At 33.8% G+C, this 19,987-nt stretch overlaps 1 protein-coding gene across 1 annotated transcript in view; it reads right to left on the reverse strand.

The window, feature by feature from the left end:
* Positions 1-19,446, reverse strand: part of LOC118183544 (uncharacterized) — a 64,944-nt gene extending 45,498 nt beyond the window's left edge. Inside the window, exon 1 of the mRNA XM_035353135.2 lies at positions 19,159-19,446. The gene's annotated coding sequence lies outside the window, so the exon portion shown is untranslated. The remainder of the gene's footprint in view (positions 1-19,158) is intronic.
* Positions 19,447-19,987: the final 541 nt, after the last annotated feature.

Raw genomic sequence — 19,987 nt, forward strand, 5'->3', positions numbered from 1 at the left:
CGGAGGTTGCCAGAGAATGAAAAACCTTGTTTTAAAGCGCTTAAGATTTCTACAGTGAGTGGCAACAGTAACGGACTGTCCATCAATGGGCATATCGATGGAGTTCCTTGCAATATGATCATTGACACAGGAGCTAATGTTACCATCATTCGGAGAGAACTTATTTGAACCTCTTCCTGTGTTACCCTTCAGACTGCATCTGGTGATAAGATCGACATAGCTGGGAAGTTAAATGTGAAGATCATGTTTGCAAGTGCCACCTACCATCACACGGCATATGTGGCGGATATTACAGATCCATGCATACTCGGATTGGACTTTTTACGGAAATACAATTTTTTCTTAGACTTTAAACAATAAGCTGTTCTCACAGGGTTCATAGCCACATTTTAGTTAAAAAAATAAGCACCTATAAGCACTTTTCAAGCACATTTTAAGAAAAAAAATAAGCACCTGTCTAATTACATCATACACAACTGCATAACCTTAAAAATTAGAACTGTAATTTAAAATACGAGAAATGAAGTACTTATTAAGAGAGAATAAGCCTTACCTCAACCATGGAAAATAAAAACTTTTTTTTAATTTTAATTAATAGTTCAATTAACAGAACTAGTTTACAATGAGAGGAAAAAAAACTATGAAGAACTAAACTATATTACAAGATTTAATGATGAAATTTCAGTTCAAAATAGAGAAAATAAATAATAATAAGGCATATTTATTGTATTCGTTTGGAACCTAATAATAAATACAATTTATTTTTCCACTCATATTGATATTTAAATAATTTAAATCTAAATTCTGAACATTTTCTAAATTTTCATTGTATATCAATTTTCTCTTAACAGAAATTGCAAGCAAAGTAATTTAAGTAAAAAAAAGGAACATTGTTGAAATCAGAAGACAGAAATTTCCTTCATGCAGCCATTTTTAACAGTAAAAGCTTAACTAACCCGCATACTTGGAATTGGCGAATATTTGGACAGTCGAGCGTAACTTGAAGGAGCGGAGGGGGGGTAGACTGTAGCCGCTCTTTAGATTTTTCCGTTAATAAATGCTTTTGACATTTCAATAAGTGCATCATATAAAAATAAACCAACGGAACTAAAAAATATTCTGCTTAGCAAACACAGTAAAACTCTTTCAGTTAGTAAGTAAGTGCTCATAAACAAATCTCGGACTGAACATCAAAATTAATTATCTCTGGAAAATATCACAAATGTTATTGCGCAATACGTGCGCCGTAATTCTTCCCTACGTGATATTACGCAATCGGAATCAACAACTGCCGGTATTGGGAGAATAAAGAACTAAATAACTGAGGTGTTTTTCATTCTAATTTTCAACAGACGGCGTTAAATTTTCGGAATAGAATCATTCGCTTGGGTTGGTAGACCGCAGAACTTTTAGTCCTATTCAATCCAAATTGGAAAAAAACCAAAAAAAAAAGTCCGTTGCTTGTTTTGCAGCGAACTGTAACAGTTTCAATATTCAAGATTTTGCGAAGAAAGGGGAGACCTCCCAACCTTCGTACTGTATAATATATTGGCCAAAAAAAAATGAAATTATTTTGACTATTCGATTACTTTCCCTTTATTTAAGCCATTCCAAACATTATTCCTTAGAAAGCTATCTGTGTTAAAACACAACCATTTTTGGAAGTTTACTATACTTCAGCAGTTACTGCAACTATGTTATTATAAACATTCATACATATGCTCATAATATAAGCATAACGATCATAATAAACACGAATATGAACTGACCAAACAGAACGAGAATGTAAATTTTAAACATCTTGATAGAAATTCAAACGTGTGTAGTATTTGGGTGGGAGGAAAAGAATGCCGAATGTAGCGGAATTTTCTACTGCTTTCTCAATTCTTTGACCAATAGAATGACGGGCACCTGTCTGTACTCTTCGTGCACACCAAAGGTTATGGTAATGCAGAGAAAGGGGAAAAAGCTATTTCCGGGAGTATGACTCACCATCTGACATTCCATATTAGGAAGAAAAGTTGTTTATTTAGTTTCGGCTTTGGTACGGGGAAAAATAGCGCGTTCATTAAAAAAAAAAGCACTAAAAGCAAAAAATAAGCACTAAAAAGAAAAAAAATAAGGACTTTAAAGAAAAAGTAAGCACCTATAAGGGCCTTTATATTTTATTTTCAAATATAAGAACTTATAAGCACTTATAAGGACCGCTACGAACCCTGTTTCAGCATCTGAGGACATGACGATCCATCTTCAAAAGGGATCACCGCCTGGAAAGGCCGACGCCTTATGTGAAAGACCCTACTCAGAAGGCTGCCGAAATCATACTAGGGTTGGAGAGAAACACCAGACTACCGGCTATTCACTATCACAGATGCTCTTCGGTCGTGACCTTCGTCTGTCTTGTGATCTCTTGTTCGGTCGCCCTCTGGATGCTCCTTCATAGCCTGAGGAATATATTCAAGATCTCCAGACCCGGTTTGAGGTGATGCACCATTCTGCACGAAAGCGAGTCAACTTAGCGACGGAGAAGGTGAAGACCCGATACGACACAAGAGCTACTGAACATCAATTCCACGAAGGAGACAAGGTGTGGTTGTAGAATCTGACTCGATGGAAGGGACTCTGTCCGAAATTACAGTCACCTTGGGATAGTCCACACACAGTCCTAAACTGAATAGGCTGAATAATTAGGCTGAATGACGTCGTGGTTCGGATCCATGAATCTTCGAACTCTAAACATAAAGTCTTTCATTACAACAGCTTAGCTCATTACTATGGCCATAGTACATAGTGTAAATAATTGTAAATAGTATAAGACCATTGTCCTTTTTCTTTCTAAATATGTATTTGATTTTATTTGTATTTAGTATTTGATAGCATTTGATTTGTATTTAGTATTTGATTGCATTTGTTATGTTTATTTGGTTTGTTATTGTAATGTAATGCTTATTATTGCATTTATGCCATAGTTGAAAGTTTGGCTTCCTGTCCAGGAATTGTACTGCCCGGGACGTGCAGTCCTTGGGAAGGGGACAGTGTTACGGATTTGGTATTTAAATAGCTAATGTTATTTGAATTATATTCCTGTGCAGTGCAGTGCGTGACGAATATTAAAGGAAAGCTAAGCCGGAAAATTAAAAATACAAGAGCACGTGCATCTAACATTTAATAAATAAATATCTCTTTTTGCTTTTGAGAGAATTCCAGAAATTTCTCGCGCGCGATTTAAAATCCTATAAAAGGAGGAAAACCTCTCAGTTCGGTGTGATTTTTGATTAGTTAGTTTCTTGTTTTCAAGAGTTTGTTTAGAAAACTGCTCTTGTTGACTGTAACGAATTTGCGGATTAGCTTTCTCTAGCTGTTGAATGTTGTTGTTTCTCTAGCTGTTTTTGAATTAAGTTCTGTTGAATGTTTGAGTAGTTAAGAGATAACTATTGTGAGATATTGTAATACTGAAAGAATTTCTGAGGAATTTTTTTTGTTGTGATAATAATAAATTTTGTCCATTTTTCATCGGACTTGTGCATTCATTTCATAACGAACCCGTACGCATGCAACAATATTAAGGGTTTTTTTTTTTGGTAAATTTGGTACTATTCCGTTTTGAGGGCCATAAAAAAATTGCAGCGAAAATGTATGCGCAAAAGCGCCAAATCTAGCGTACACGTTGATTTCAGATTGTGTAAGTTTATATAGTTCTATATTTCTTAAGACGCCATTAAAATACTAGTTTAATTTTTAAATCCTTTTTGATTTAAAATCCTTTTTGATATCCTATGAATTTAACAATTTGGGAATTTCCCATGACGAAAAGTCGGCAATAGAATTTTGGGTAAAGTGCAGAATCACCCACTGCTTGATGTGTTTTTAAGAATTGCACATACTCAGTATCCATGTGCACATCAAACTACTTAAAAAAAAATCCTAGAATTGCACAAAAATGGCACTGCGCACACCCTTGACTTTATCTATGTACACATCAACCTATTTTCACTTAAAAAGTAAAAGAAAATTTACAAATATCCAATTGTTTTTACCCTTGTAAAAAGCAGCAAACAAATAAGTGAGCGATTCTGCACTTTACCGAGAATATTTTCAAAGAAAAGGCATCATTCATTATAGAACATTACATTTTAACAACCAAAGAGATAAAATTATGCTTTAGCAATAAGTCGGTAGGGAAATAGCGATGCAGGTATCCATTCAGTTTAGCAATTTTTATAAAAATTATAATAATGATCTGAAATAGTTATTTACTCTTATGCTTCCATTCAGTCATGTTTAGCCTTTTTCATATAAATTATAATAATAAAAAAGTATTATATGAAATTAACCTTTCATCTAAATTAAAACATCAATCTTAGATAGTTGTTTACTATTATACTTTCTTTCTTGCCACAATTATTTTTGGCATCATTGGCATCAACAATAGTCTGATGATTTTTTACGGCCCTCGAAACCGAATTGTACCGTAAATTTTGATACCTTTTAGATACCCTTTAGATTTGTTCCAGAAAGAGGGAAAACCAAAGTCCATGGCCAGTTCTTACAGACCTATCTGCTTACTCTCAGCGTGGGGCAAGGTCCTTGACAAGAAGCTTACGCAGAGATTAACGTATTACCTGGTCAAAAACAAACTACTAAACACCGCCCAATTCGGGTTTACTAAAGGGCGGAGCACCACCGACGCCCTCAACCGTGTTCAAGACATCATCTTAAATAACAGACAAAATAATCTCCATACGTGTATAATATCGCTTGACGTAGCTTCCGCATTCAATAAACTATGGTGGCCAGCGCTCAAAACAAAACTAAAAGACCTGCGATGTCCAAAGAATCTTTATCAACTGATCGCAAGCTACCTCACAGAACGTCAAGTGACCTACAAAAGAGACGGTTTAAATATCACGATGAATTACCACAAAGGAGCCCCACAGGGGTCTAATATCGGACCCATCTTGTGGAACATAATTGCAGACTCAGCGCTGAACATCAACTTTGGGGACAATGCCAAGATACAAGCTTACGCCGATGATATTATACTCATAATTATACTCATAATAGAATGGAGGCAATAGGACAACAATAGAGCGTAAAGCAGACGCAGCACTCAAATTGCTTGCAAAATGGAGTCAAGACAACAAACTGTGTTTCAGTATTGAAAAGACACAGATGATAGTCTTTCCAAAAGGTTCAAAAATAGACGCGAATCCACCACGCATAAAGTGGGAAGGGCATCCACTGCGACGCCAGGATACCATTAAATACCTCGGATTCACGCTTGATAAGAAGCTCACGTGGGTATCGCATCTTACGGAAGTCCGAGATAAGACGCATCGAATCATCAATAAACTAAACAGGATAATCACAGACAAGTGGAGCCAAAAGGGGTGCCTGTTAAAACATCTATACCTTAATGCAATTGAACGCATGATCCTCTACGGCTGCCCAGTCTGGATGAATGGCACAGCAAGAATATGTCAAAAACTACATCAAATACAGCGAGTAATCTTGTTAAAAATCACCAGTGCGTACAGCACCACATCAACCGCAGCACTTCAGGTTTTAGCTGGCATGCTCCCACTGGACCTAAAAGCAGAATTAGAAAGATCAATCTATCGACTTCTACATTACAAAGAGGACCTTCACACTAAAAAAGATTTACATCTATCCTATGCCAGCATAGAAAGCTTCCAAGATCCCCCTGACTTACACCCAGGAGATCTACCCATCCTTTCCTGGTGCAAATCGCCACCCTCAGGACAACAAAGAGAGATTTTTTCTGACAGTTCAAAAATTTCAGGACGAGTAGGGGCAGCGTTCACGGTCTTTTCGAACAATGAAGAAATTTATCAAGCACAATTCCGTCTAAGCAATCATGCTTCAGTCTTCCAAGCCGAGTCCCTAGCACTCAAAGAAGCAGCACTATGGTTAGGTACGCAACCAGCAGCTCACACTTCATTCTTCACAGATAGCATGAGCGTCCTGAATGCGCTGAATTCCTTTCCTCCAAAACATCCGCACACGGCAGCACTTAGAGAGATCTTCTTGACGTTAGGCTCTTCCATACCTTTAAAGATCAACTGGATAAAAGGACATACCAGGCAGAAAGGCAACGAACGAGCGGATGAACTAGCTAAGACTGCAGCTCTCAAACCAGAAACTGACAAGGAAGTTCCGCTTTCCGCAGAAGTTGCAAAAAGGCTCCTCAAGACAGCATTTCAAGAGACATGGTCATCACGATGGCAGGAAGAAGAGACAGGAAGATTTACTTACATCTTCCCAATACCTTCTCTCAAGAGGCTGAAATGCAACCGACTCTTCCTCCAAGCCTGTACCAACCACGGGAAATTCCCAGCGTATTACAGACGTTTCCTCAGACGGGACGTCAACTGTTCTTGCGGTTTTCGCGGGGAAGACGCGGACGCACTTCATTACCTGCTCTCCTGCCCTCTGACAGAGCACCTTCGACAGCAGTTCTTTCCTTCCGACTACATCACATATCCTGTGAATAGATTGTTCACGGACTATTACTACAACAAGAGCATCTTAGAGATAATGAAGCAAGTGAATGAAAATAATTATATCCAAGAAACTACAGATTATCTGCATGCCATCTTACCAGATTTAAATTGATGATCTATAATCCGGAAAAACCCCTAATCCGGAAACGCCGAAGTCCCGACGAGTCCGGATTACAGACTTTTTACTGTATTTTTATTGATTATGTTAGTTATTGTGACAATATGATAAGCAATTTCAAGGCAAACACTAAAAAACTGTATCGATACACCAAGCACAAGCACCTCATTAACCCCTTAACTGCCACGGGCGTATATATACGCCTTGATCAGCTGATGCATTAACTGCCCCGGGCGCATATATACGCCCTTCCAGAATACTACCTTTTGCTTTGTGCTGCTAACCGCAAAATTATTCGCAAAGCTTTGGAATGCAACACCACAATGACCTTGACAAAGTATGCGAAGAACGATACTATTTCAGAGAAGTGTGGGGAGAAATTAGAGAGAGGGATGTGTCTAAAGAGGTGAAAGTAATGACTGTGCGGTATTGCCTGGTGATGTTTGAGTAAAATGTATATTTTTTATTCTGTGTCCTCAGTTTTCATTTACTTTTTGTAGTAGGTTGCAGGAATAAAGAAATATGTAATTTCAAACCCATTTATCTTTTTTGAATTATTTTTTGATGAACTGCTCGTGGTTCATATTGTTGCTGAAACTAACCGTTTTGTAGACGAGTATATGAGCCAACACCTTGCAAACAAAAAACCAAGAACAAAATCATGGTATTCAAACAGTTCAGAAGAAATATATGTTTCTTAGGCATACTGATTTCACAAGGAATAACACTGAAGCCTGATATTACACTTTACAGGTCTAAAAATGATTTGATCAAAACTCCATTTTAGGGATCTTTTTTATTATGAAAACATCATTTTTATTATATTTACATCTTTTTATTATACTTTTACTCAAAACATTAAATTTTGTGCATTCATTTTTTCTTTTATTCTTTATTTTGTGAAAGTAAACAGTTTTTAGAAAGTAAAACTTGCCCTTATTTTCCCCCCCAATACATCGCATAACTATGCGCGCCTGTGTGAAAAACCGTGGCGCTGGAAAATGAATCTTGTACATTTTCCGCAGCAGTTAACGGGTTAATTGAAACTGAACTTTAGTGCAATTACAATGTATGTTTCTTAAATATTGTTTACATTTATTAAAAATAAAATGAAAATAGTACACAAATAATAAAACATGAACCTAATGAACCACTTTTCCTAATTTTTTGTTCCTATCCTTAGCGTTTTATGAGCAATTGTTAGTATTATAATTTTGCATTATGCATATCATAAAGAAATATATTACGAGGTCAATGAAGAAAATCATTTGGCTGATCTTTCGAATATGGTAATTGGTAGTTTGGCGACATTTTGGAGGCGATAAAGGTTACTACCTAGGACTTTGGTAATAATGTGAGAAGCACTCAGTTCCGATTACGCATTATTTTGTGTGAGGGAAATGAGAGATCATGAGATATGTCATGTGACATTAATGGACGAATTACAGTTGTTTAATCGGAAAAGGGGGAAAATCTGGAAAAAATCTGGAAATTTCGAATTTAGCTATATTCTGTGTTGTGTGAAACGTGACATTAATGGACGAATTACAGTTCTTTAATCGGAAAAGGGGGTTAATTTGGAAAAGCTTCATTGTGTGTTGTGTGAAATAGTGTTGATTAATTTTTGAATTGCATGGCGCTATGTAAAGTGAATTCTAAATTTTTAATGCGTTTATCTGATAATAATAATATGTTGAGATTGTGTGAAAGGAAGGATATTACAGTTAAGTTTAAATGGCGATGCAAGAAATATGATGAAAATGGACATTTTGTGAAAAGGAGTGTAAGGAAGGGTACGTGGTTTGCTGAAAGTAGCTTGAGTATAGGTGAAATTTTATTAATTTCTTATTACTTGGTGAATAGACTTCCAGTTGACTACTGGATTTAGGATTTAGAAATTAGCAGTAGTATTGCAGCCACGTAATGAAGATTCTGAAGAAGATTAGGTAAGTTAGTGTTTTTAATCATTTGAGGATATTATTTTTATGCATTGTTCTAAATATAAGGAGTAAATAAATTAATGTGGTATTATTGGAAAATTGTTATTAGCAATGATTTAGTTTAAAGTAATTAGGATTGTAATCTAATTTTTATTAATTTAATGTGCTTATTTATATTTTAAGTAGTGTTTTTTAATTTAATTATATTTTAATTTAATGATCGTGATTTTGTGAGTTATATATTTGCAGTATTTAGGAATACGTTTGAGTAGTATACGTTGAGTATTTTCATGCATTTTCGTGAAATTTTTCTAATTTATGAGAAAAAAGCAGTGTACATGGATGTAGTGAAGAGTGTGCGCAATGCCATTTTTGTGCAATTCTGGGATGTTTTTTTAAGTAAAAATAAGTCGATGTGTACATGGTTTAGTGATATTTTAATTAAATGATAGTTATTTTGTGAACTTTATGTTTGTAGGAATTTGGTACACATTTCAGTTGAAGTAAACATGTATGGAAATAATTTAAATATTTGACACTAAGTATTTGTAACTATTTTTAATGTTTGAATATAAATTCGTTAGTGACGTTTAAAATATAATAGATAATTTAGAGGTAAAAGCTTTTGGATATTTTATTTATTTTATATGTGGAAATGTTCATCCTTGGAAACGGTATGTACTTTTTCGTGATCAGGTAATTTCATATATGTGCTTTTTATCGAGTTTAAAGATTAAGAAATTTTTCCTGCATTTTCGTGCAAATTTTTGTAATTTATGAGAAAATAGCAATGTACATGGATAAAGTTAAGAGTGTGTGCAATGCCATTTTTGTGCAATTCTGGGATTTTTTTTAAGTAAAAATAAGTCGACGTGTAAATGGTTTATGTGTATGTGCTATTCTGAAAAACGCGCAAGGAGTTTGCGATTCTGCACTTTTTCCCAATTATGCAGTTAATATTTGTCATGATTAAGCAGTTTTGTTACATAAAATTTCTAGCATCAGTGTAATTCGGCTAGTAGATTGTTGGAAAAAGTGTTGAGTAAATAAAAAGAAAAGAAACATGTCTTTACTTCATGAAGACAAAATGGCAGCGAAAAAAAATAGAGGGTTGCTGTAGCAGAGTTGGTCACCAAATTTTCGCCAAAAAATCGCCAAGTTACCATAATCCAAAGATCAACCAATCATTCTTTTAAAAGATGTCGACGTAGGAAAAAGGTTGGGAACTTCTGATATAAAGCTGTATCATAGACATGTTACATGATATAGTTTTATATCAATAACCAACTATCAGTTTATTTTTTTAATCAATGGGATCTTAATTAATTATGCCAACCAATTGTCAATGCATATTCAGCTGTCAACCCCTTACCAGTCCCTTAATCATCCCTGGGTACTTAACATATTATTGCAATTTAGTACAAGTGGCCAAATTTTCAGAATGTGCCAAACAATGGCTGCCTAAACATATCTTGATATTCTTTGCTTTAAACTGAATTTTAAAATATGCGCTTGTGGAATTTGCCAGCAATGGAAGAAGCTGCAACAAAATTTCTGAAGGAATGCAGCATTTTGCAGCAAAATTGCTAAAAGGAACAATGATAGGAAGTGTTTAGTAGATAGCTGGGGTGCGACACCAAGTTTGTGATATTCTAATGTTTTTTAAAGCAAAAACAGATTGCTGAGTACACTGGGAGAACGGCAGAAAAAATTGCAGAAGCATTTCGCAAAAAATGTGACTTTTTATTTAATGCATCATTCAAACCTTATTAAATAATTAAAATTAGTTATTTAAAATTGATAAAGTGTGTTTTCTTTTATTATATTGATAGTTTGGCAAGTTTTAAAAAAAAGTCATGAAAATCAACAGCTTGCACCCTGTAACTAACATTCACCTTTTCATCTGTAAAAATCTCCGATTTGTGCCAAGGTGGTTTCTTTAATACGTAAGTACACATCACTGACCTCTTTAAAAGCTTTATTAATCCTCCAGGGGTCAAAACTAACCCCACTGTGAACTCCCGATTTACACGATCCCCATTATTTCTAGTAGGCCTGTAGCAGATGCACTCTCTACATAAATACGTGTCTCTCTCCAGACTTAAGGAACACCTTGACAGGGAAGCAGAAGCAGTTTTTGCAAAAGATTCACGACACACATCTTATTTTAAAATACAGATATAACTGAGATGTTTCTTTCCGCAGTAAATATACATATTTCAACTTGTATATATAAAAAAAGAAATTAATTAGCTGCATAAATTAGTTTGCAAGAGATAATTAACTTTTTATACACCTATATTAAATTTTTTGAACAATATGTCTGTTCGGTACACCACCTTAAGATAGCAGAAACTATACTACAGTCAAAAGTCGTTAATTTGGATACCCATAATCCGGAATGATCTATAATCCGGACTTCAAAGCTACAAACTTTCTGCGCATGCGCGTAAGACCTTTACGGCTGCAAATATGCGTGTGCACGTGCGCAAAATATGTTTACGAATGCGCGTTTAATGTATAACAGACGGTATAAGCTAAGCTAAAATTATCTAATTCAGTTAATGTTGCAGATTGCGTTGTTCCTTAATCTTCGAATTGGGTTCGGCTTATTATTTTTTGCAGACTGTTAGAGCAATTTTATAAAAGTAAGCTTGAACTTTCAATTATTTCAAATAGAATTTCTGATATATATTTGCTAATATGTAAAGGATCTACAAAGCGAAAGTATGTTTCGAAGTCCATTAAACAAAAAGTGGAATTGCTGCAAAAAATGGATAAAGGCATATCTTTGTTTATCTAAACTTTAACGTTTGTTTATCTTTAACGTCGCTGCGCGCAATGAATTGGAAGTTGATCTGTCAGCACTATCCTTATCTTCAGGGCAGATGTTTTTATTTTATTTGGCTTATAATTCCTTACTAAATGTAGTATTTCATCTTTATGTACTCCATCTTTAATATGATTTAAATCAAATTCCTCGTCATTATAATTCGCTTCCGATAGCGAAGAAAGTGACAGAGGTTATTGAAAATGAAAAAATTTCGATTGACAAATTAGTCGGTATTCTCGACACAGCAATTATAGGACTTGCATAGCGGAACTTTGTAACTGAACAAGAAATGATGTCTGTTTATACAGTTAAAGAGAATGTATTATCACATAAAAAACAAAGCAACTTAAACAACTTACATTGAAAGAAATGTTGGTGAATCTTTACATTATGGTAACTTGGCGATTTTTTGGCGAAAATTTGGCGACCAACCCTGCTACAGCAACCTGCTAGTTTTGTTTTGGACACCATTTTGTTTTCACGAAGTAAAGGCATTTTTTTTTTTTTTAACTCAACATTTTTTCCAGCAATCTGCTAGTCGAATTACGTTTATACTAGAACTTTTATGGAACATAAATGCTTAATCATGACGAAGATTAGGAGTGAAATTGGGAGATAGTGCAGAATCGCAAACCACTTGCCGCGTTTTTAAGAATCGCACATACACGGTATACATGTACACGTCCACCTATCTTCACTTAAAAAAACATCCCAGAATTGCACAAAAATGGCATTGCGCACACTCTTGACTTTATTTATGTACACACCGACCTATTTTCACTTAAAAAGTCAAAGAAAATTGACAAAAATCTAATTCTTACTCTTGTAAAAAGCGCCAAACAAGGGCGATTCTGCACTTTAGCAGCGAAATTGTTTCTAAGTGTTTATTAGCTACAATCACGATCGGAATTTTCCAGAAAATGTCACATTACATATCTCATGATCTCTTATTTCTCTAAAACAAAATAATCTGGGATTCGAACTGTGTACTTCTCAGATTATTGCTAAAGTCCTAGCTAGTAACCTTTATTGCCTTACCAAAATGTCGCCAAACTACCTGTTACCATATTCTAAAGATTAGCCGAAATGTTTAATAAAGTAAACAAATAAATATTAAGCTATTTTTTTTTGTAAATTTTGATACCCTTTAGATCATAATTGTTCTTTATTTCATAAATTATGGTTTCATATTTTTAATTTTATAATTTTTGCATGCCATCTTATCAGATTTAAACTGATGATCTATAATCCGGAACCGCCGAAGTCCCGAGAATCCGGATTAACGACTTTTGACTGTATACTATTTGAGAATAATAAGAAGCAATTTTCATTTTGGTTAAAAAATATTTTACTAAAAAACTTACAAAATCCCAAAAATTTTAAGAACATGTTTTTGATTATTTAAAAAAATTTTCACTTAGATCTATAATGTTATTTTTAAAGAAACAAGTAGTTGTACAGTTTAGAAAAGTTTAAGCACTACAGAGTTTTAGAGAAATGTACACCAAAGCATTAAAAAAATGCATTATGAAAAAAAAAAGCAAACTACTCTATGCATACAACACCTAAAATGTGCTACAGTACAAAGTACGAAATCTAGATTCGTCGGTTAGCCAAGCTCGATTCCGAATTTGGGATTTTTCCAGATATTAAATCATCAGTTTAAATCTAGTAAGATGGCATGCAGAAATTATAAAATAAAAAATATGAAATCGTGATTTATGAAATAATGAAGTGTTTATGATCTAAAGGGTATCAAAATTTACAAAAAAAAAAGCTTAATATTTATTTGTTTACCTTTTTAAACATTTCTTTCAATGTAAGTTGTTAAAGTTGCTTCATTTTTTGTGCTAATACTTTCTGTTTTTCTGTAGACAGACATAATCTCTTGTTTAGTTACATTGTTGAAGTCCTGTAACTGCTGTGTCAAGAATTCTAAGTTGCCAATCGAAATGTTTTCGTTTTCAGTAACTTCTCTGTCACTTTCTTCACTATCAGTAGCGATATTTTCTGGATCTAGAACCATACTACAGATTTCGCTATTTATTAATTGACTGATGATTGAGAACCATTGTCATCACAATGAAAAAATTCTTTTATAGCATCTTTATTTATTACCGCTTCTCCACGTTTTACAAAATCCGTTAATTGGAAAATTTCACCTTTGTTTTGCGATATTTGAAAACCTTTAAAATAGCAGCTATCATCATCAAATTTAGCTATCCTTCACTATACATATTTGGCTATGCATCATGAGCTTGGCAGCTACCGACGAGTAATTCCGTTAAATTTCATCTTGCTTTTATCACGCACTGAGACAATTAAACCTGAATTCTATTACTTAAGTTATTTATTTTACTTATGTCTATTTCTTGCACATGCTTAAGGCCTATCAGAGTTCTGAATAAATAAATTTCCACATATACTTAAGGCCATATTTCCCATATATACATATACCCTACTGAGGGGTGGCACTAGCCATCTTACCGCCTGATGCAGTCTCAGTGGGTCCTAAATTCAGCGACTTATGCGGCCACAGAAGCCTTGGTGTTGGTTCTGGGTTTATGTGAATAACAAATCAGTTATTCTTAACTCAAATAGCCCTAAATGTAATCTTTGAGTCTCTAAGTATCATCAACAAAATCTATTTTTAGCATATGGAAAGAAATTTTGGGTAAATTTTTCCTAAACATTTTTTAGTGCATTTAACTTAAACCTATAATCATCACCAAGCGTAATGTCAACATAAAAGGTTACCACACTCATATTCAATTACTAACATAAAAGAATTGTTTAGGCATCGCTACATGAATCATTACTCAAGCTGTTATGTTTTGATAAACATGCGGTGATGAAAGGAATGTATGTCTACATATCTTTGAAGAATAATTTTCTTTCTCTTCATGTATTCAGTTTCTTTCTTCAACAGGTTTCCTTTTCATTTTAGCATTATTGGATTTAATTACAGATATCTGTTATTCTAAAAAAAGTAAATGCATTTAGAATGTATAGAAAAAGCTGCTAATTTTATTTCTTCATAATATGCACATTCAGAAGAAATATGAAATATATATGGTAACAGCCAATTACAGAGCTAGTGTGGCAGAATTTTCTTAATTTAGTGACACACCGATCAACAAAATCTAGAAATGGCAAAACTTTTAGAACTTACAGCAGGCAGTGGGAGCAGAATTAGAAAGGCACTAAACAGCAGAATTTAGGATCCACAGAAATTGCATCAGGTGGAAAAATGCCTAGCGCCAGCCCTGTGTATGATGCATTCAGACATATTAATGAATCATTTTAACTGCCAGTTTTCAATTTCTTTATTAACAAAAAAATTCCTGCCTATAATGCCTGTCCATGTTATAAGTTCAGAAGCATTTTTGACATTTTCCATGCTTGAGTCTAGTGAAAAGTAGAGAAAATAAAGGGAAGATTCTAGTATCAAAAGTAAAATATTACGATTTCATTTTCTTCCAGATGTTCTCCAAAAAGTAAGAAATTCATCGCAAACTTTCTGTAAAAAGCATCCATTACAGGCTAATATCATGGAGACATTTTTTTATTTTGACACATTATTCTAGAATCTTCTTAAATTGAGGGGTTTATAAATCTTACTTTCAAATCCTTCTAAACTTTCCAAGCTGCAATGTCTAAAATCCTAAAGAAAAAATTACCCCTACCAATTTTATAACAGCAAAAAGCCAAAAATATTTTGGGGAGAAAAAACAGAGGGAAAAAGATGTAAAATTAACTTTACAGAGAAAAATGATGCATATTCTCAGAATTCTGAATATTCTGAGACAACTGCAAGGGAAAAACTTTTACTATGAAAAAATTAAAAAGAAGACATTTTTAATTAATTACATAGGTATTTTCCTTTTGCTAAGAACTGTTTTGTAAATTGTGCATAGCATTATACCTTTTCTATTTTTCAGAATCAAAATATTATATAATAAGTGGTCAAAATAGAACTTTAACACAGCACAAAATAAAAATGTTTTAGTTTAATGTTATTTTTTATGTATAATTTCAAAGTATTACCATTATTTTAATGGAATTTATCAATGTTACAATGTTTTTAAAACTCGTTGAAAAATTCCCAGATCTCGGAATTAAAAATTTCCTATAAAAACTTATCTTAAAACCAACCAAAATGTTGGTAATTCACCAAATTTAGAGCCGTTAAATAAAAGAATTCCCATCGCCAAAAGCAAAGAGTTGTTTAAGAGCTTGGCTAATCTTTAGAATATGGTAACAGGTAGTTTGGCGACATTTTGGTAAGGTGATAAAGGTTACTAGCTAGGACTTTAGCAATAATCTGAGAAGTACACAGTTCGAATCACAGATTATTTTGTCTCAGAGAAATGAGAGATCATGAGACATGTAATGTGACATTTTCCGGAAAATTCCAATGGGGATTTAAGCTAATAAGCACTTAAAAACAATTTTGCTGCTAAAGCGCAGAATCACCCACTTATTTGTTTGGCGCTTTTTACAAGAGTAAGAAGAATTGGATTTTTGTAAATTTTCTTTGACTTTTTAAGTGAAAATAGGTCGATGTGTGCATGGATAAAGTCAAGAGTGTGCACAATGCCATTTTTGTACAATTCTGGGATGTTTTTTTAAGTGAAAATAGGTCGACGTGTACATGGATACTGTCTATATGCAATTCTTGTTTAATCTTTGGATTATGGTAACTTGGCGATTTTTTGGTGAAAATTTGGCGACCAACCCTGCTACAGCAACCTTCTAGTTTTTGTTTGGAAGCCATTTTGTTTTCACGAAATAAAGGCATTTTTTTTTTTTTCTTCAACATTTTTTTCCAACAATCTGCTAGCCGAATTACACTTATGTTAGAACTTTTATGGAACAAAAGTGCTTAATCATGATGAAGATTGCGTGCGAAATTGGAAGAAAGTGCAGAATCGCCAACTGCTTGCCGTGTTTTTAAGAATTGCTCATACACAGTATCCATGTACACGTCGACCTATTTAAACTTAAAAACAAATCTCAGAATTGCACAAAAATGGCATTGCGCACACTCTTGACTTTATCCACGTACACTGCGAAAGTCCTAGCTAGTAACCTTTATCGCCTTACTAAAATGTCGCCAAACTACCTGTTACAATATTCCAAAGATCAGCCCAAGTCTTAAAAACGCAGCAAGCAGTAGGCGATTCTACACTTTCTCCCAATTTTGCACCTAATCTTCGTCATGATTAAGCACTTTTGTTCCATAAAACTTCTAGCATAAGCGTAATTTGGCTAGCAGATTGCTGGAAAAAATGTTGAGTAAAAAAAAACGTGCAGTGAATCTTTACATTATGGTAACTGGACGATCTGTGGCGAAAATTTGGCGACAAACACTGCTACAGCAACCTGCTAGTTTTGTTTTGGACGCCATTTTGTTTTCACGAAGTAAAAGCATTTTTTTTTTTTTTAACTCAACATTTTTTCCAGCAATCTGCTAGCCGAAATACACTTATACTAGAACTTTTATGCAACAAAAATGCTTAATCATGACGAAGATTAGGTGCGAAATTGGGAGAAAGTGCAGAATCGCAAACTGCTTGCTGCGTTTTTAAGAATTCCACATACGTGGTATCCATGTACACGTCCACCTATTTTCACTTAAAAAAACATCCTAGAATTGTACAAAAATGGCATTGTGCACACTCCTGACTTTATCCATGTACACATCGACTTATTTTCACTTAAAACGTCAAAGAAAATTGACAAAATTCCAATTCTTCTTACTCTTGTAAAAAGCACCAAACATATAAGTGGGCGATTCTGCACTTTAGAAGCGAAATTCTTTTTAAGTACTTATTACCTAAAATCACGATCGGAATTTTCCGGAAAATGTCACATGACTTGTCTCATGATTTCTCATTTCTCTGAGACAAAATAATCTGTGATTCGAACTGTGTACTTCTCAGATTATTGATAGTAACGTTTATCACCTTGCCAAGGTGTCGCCAAACTACCTGTTACCATATTCTAAAGATTAGCCAAACATGCCTTTACTTCATGAAAACAAAATGGCGTTCCAAAAAAAAAAAACTAGCAGGGTTGGTCGCCAAAGTTTCGCAAAAAAATACCCAAGTTACCATAATGTAAAGATTGACCAAAATAAATTTTGAAATGCTAATGTTTCACTTCTTGCTTAGAAACTTGAGTATCCCATCATTTATATTAGAAATAGGAATAAATTATAACCCATGAACCTATTCAAAAGATAACCATATTTGTCTGTGAATCGCCAAAAATATTCCTCCAAAGTATTAATTCACACTCAAAATGACAATTGTAAAAACAGACAGAAATTTCAGATGATTAAAATTAAGGACCTTCTGTCGATTTTGGCGGAAATTAAGGACTTTTAAGGACAAAAAAATTCTAAGGACTTTTTAGGACTCTTAAGGACTATACGAACCCTGTTAAAGCTTGCCCGATTATCCCGAGTTATCTCAGTTCATATATATTGAAAGTTGATTATTACCCCGAGAAAACTCTGGCGAAGCAGAATTTCTCAGTACGATTTGTTTTAATAAGGTTTTACTTGGCCTGGAAAAAATGAAAAAAAATATCGAGCTTTGACTGGCAGTTTACCAAGTTTTGTTGGTTTCCCCGTTCTTTTGGTGGGACTGTTCCCTATTGTATAGTACACGTTGACTTGTGGATTAGTAATGTATAAAGAAGGATAGTTGCATTGAGAAAAAGTATAATAATGGCAATGATGCAAGATAGTGAAAGATATGATTTTTCAGACAGTGATTACGAAGAGGTGGACATTTTCCAAATGTTATTACTGCTACTGGAAAATGAATCAAATCCGACAAGACAGTGTACTCTGTGCTCCCGTAAAAGAGATTCCAGAAGTAAGCCAGTAAGAAAAGAGACCAGATACCAGTGTATAGAATGTCAAGTATCACTTTGTGTTGTTCCTTGTTTCAAACATCATCATACAAAGACTAATAATTAACTTTTTTTGGTTTGCCCGAGATAACTCGGGATAGTAAACTAATATTAAAACTAAATGCTTTTACACCTGTAAAAAATTAAAAATTTAACTTAAAACTTACATATTTTAGTTTTGTTTCCTTGTATTTAATAATAAATAAAAAGTTATGATTTTTTGCAATTTTTTTCAAAAAAATTTGTAAGGGATATGGTTAAGGACATAGAATAGAGCAATAGAATCTGCTGTAACTCAAGAATTACATAAAATTACAGGATATCAGAGTTATGCAAAGTCACTGATTAATGATTTGATTTCGATCCGGAAAATTAAATTATCATTCTTACGTCTAATGGCTTAAAAATAAATATTCCGATCAAATCTACTATATAATTCTTAAAAATCTCAGTCGGAAAGAAACCAGACTTAACAATTTTTGTCAAATTTCACATTTCCTTTTCTCTACAGAAAAATATGGTTTGAAGGTTGAAAAACATGCATCAACCAGGTATCGATTCTATCCAACTTCAGTTTTTTAGTACAAAAATGAACAAACATAACGCTATATTAGGACTCATAATAAAAAGGAAAGCCATCTGGACATTTATTAGCCTTTCTATAATCCTCACCGATTATTCGAATGAATTTATATGCAACTAAAATAGTTATTCATAGCATAACAGTTGTAAAATTTTTTATAAGCAAAGAGTTTGACGAAATTAATCATAAAAATGCTAAGGTCAAAAAATAAGTCAGACATAACACAGCGTACTCACTCTTTCTCAATGTTCAAATATTAATTTTCAAAACTTGAATATGTCGTATTCTAGCAATATGGTCTTAGCAAATAGCAAATCTCATTCGCGCGTTGTTGAAATTGCCAGATATCTTTCCAGAAGTATAAATGTAAGAAACATAAACAAATTGGTTTTTAATGGTGAACATCCACATTCTAGAAAACTGAAATTTTGAAATTAAAGTAATACTCCTAAAAGTGATAGATTGACAGCTCTAAATTCTAAGGCTACATTCAGTTATATTTCTCATAATTCGAAACTTTATCATGTTATTCGATGAGGGGTAGGGCTATGGCAAAGAGGTTAGAATAGAAGGAGGGAGGGTTCGCAGTTTCCTCCACTATCGGGGAATGAAACTCCACCGAACAAGCGGCGTCCATGTTTGTGTCTTCAAAACATTGCATTACGGCAGTGACATGTACGTGTTTCTAAGCTGTTCCGTGCATTTATTTTCCAGTAAAATTATGTTAAATTTATAATGAAATCCCCCGCTATTGTTGAATTTTTGTTTTAAAGTAATAAAGATGATATCCATAATTTACTATGTACAGCAAATTGTTAAGAAATAGTTCGAAATCTAAATGCATGCGCATAACATTAAAGCCTTTAAAAAATGATGTTTCTGCATATTTCACGGATTCGCTTAGGTTAGAAAATAAATCTTAATAAAATAAAACAGAATTCATTGATTTCAGTTTATGCGCATTTCATATTTATTAATCTCAAAGAAACTGCCTTTAATTAAGTTGAATTACAGAAATACACCTATATAAGTTTTTGGATACGTTTTTCCACATGTTCAATTGTG

Source organism: Stegodyphus dumicola, chromosome 4, assembly GCF_044657685.1.
Source record: "Stegodyphus dumicola isolate Sdum_Otavi_A_Nest chromosome 4, ASM4465768v1".
Classification (NCBI taxonomy): Eukaryota; Metazoa; Arthropoda; class Arachnida; order Araneae; family Eresidae; genus Stegodyphus; species Stegodyphus dumicola.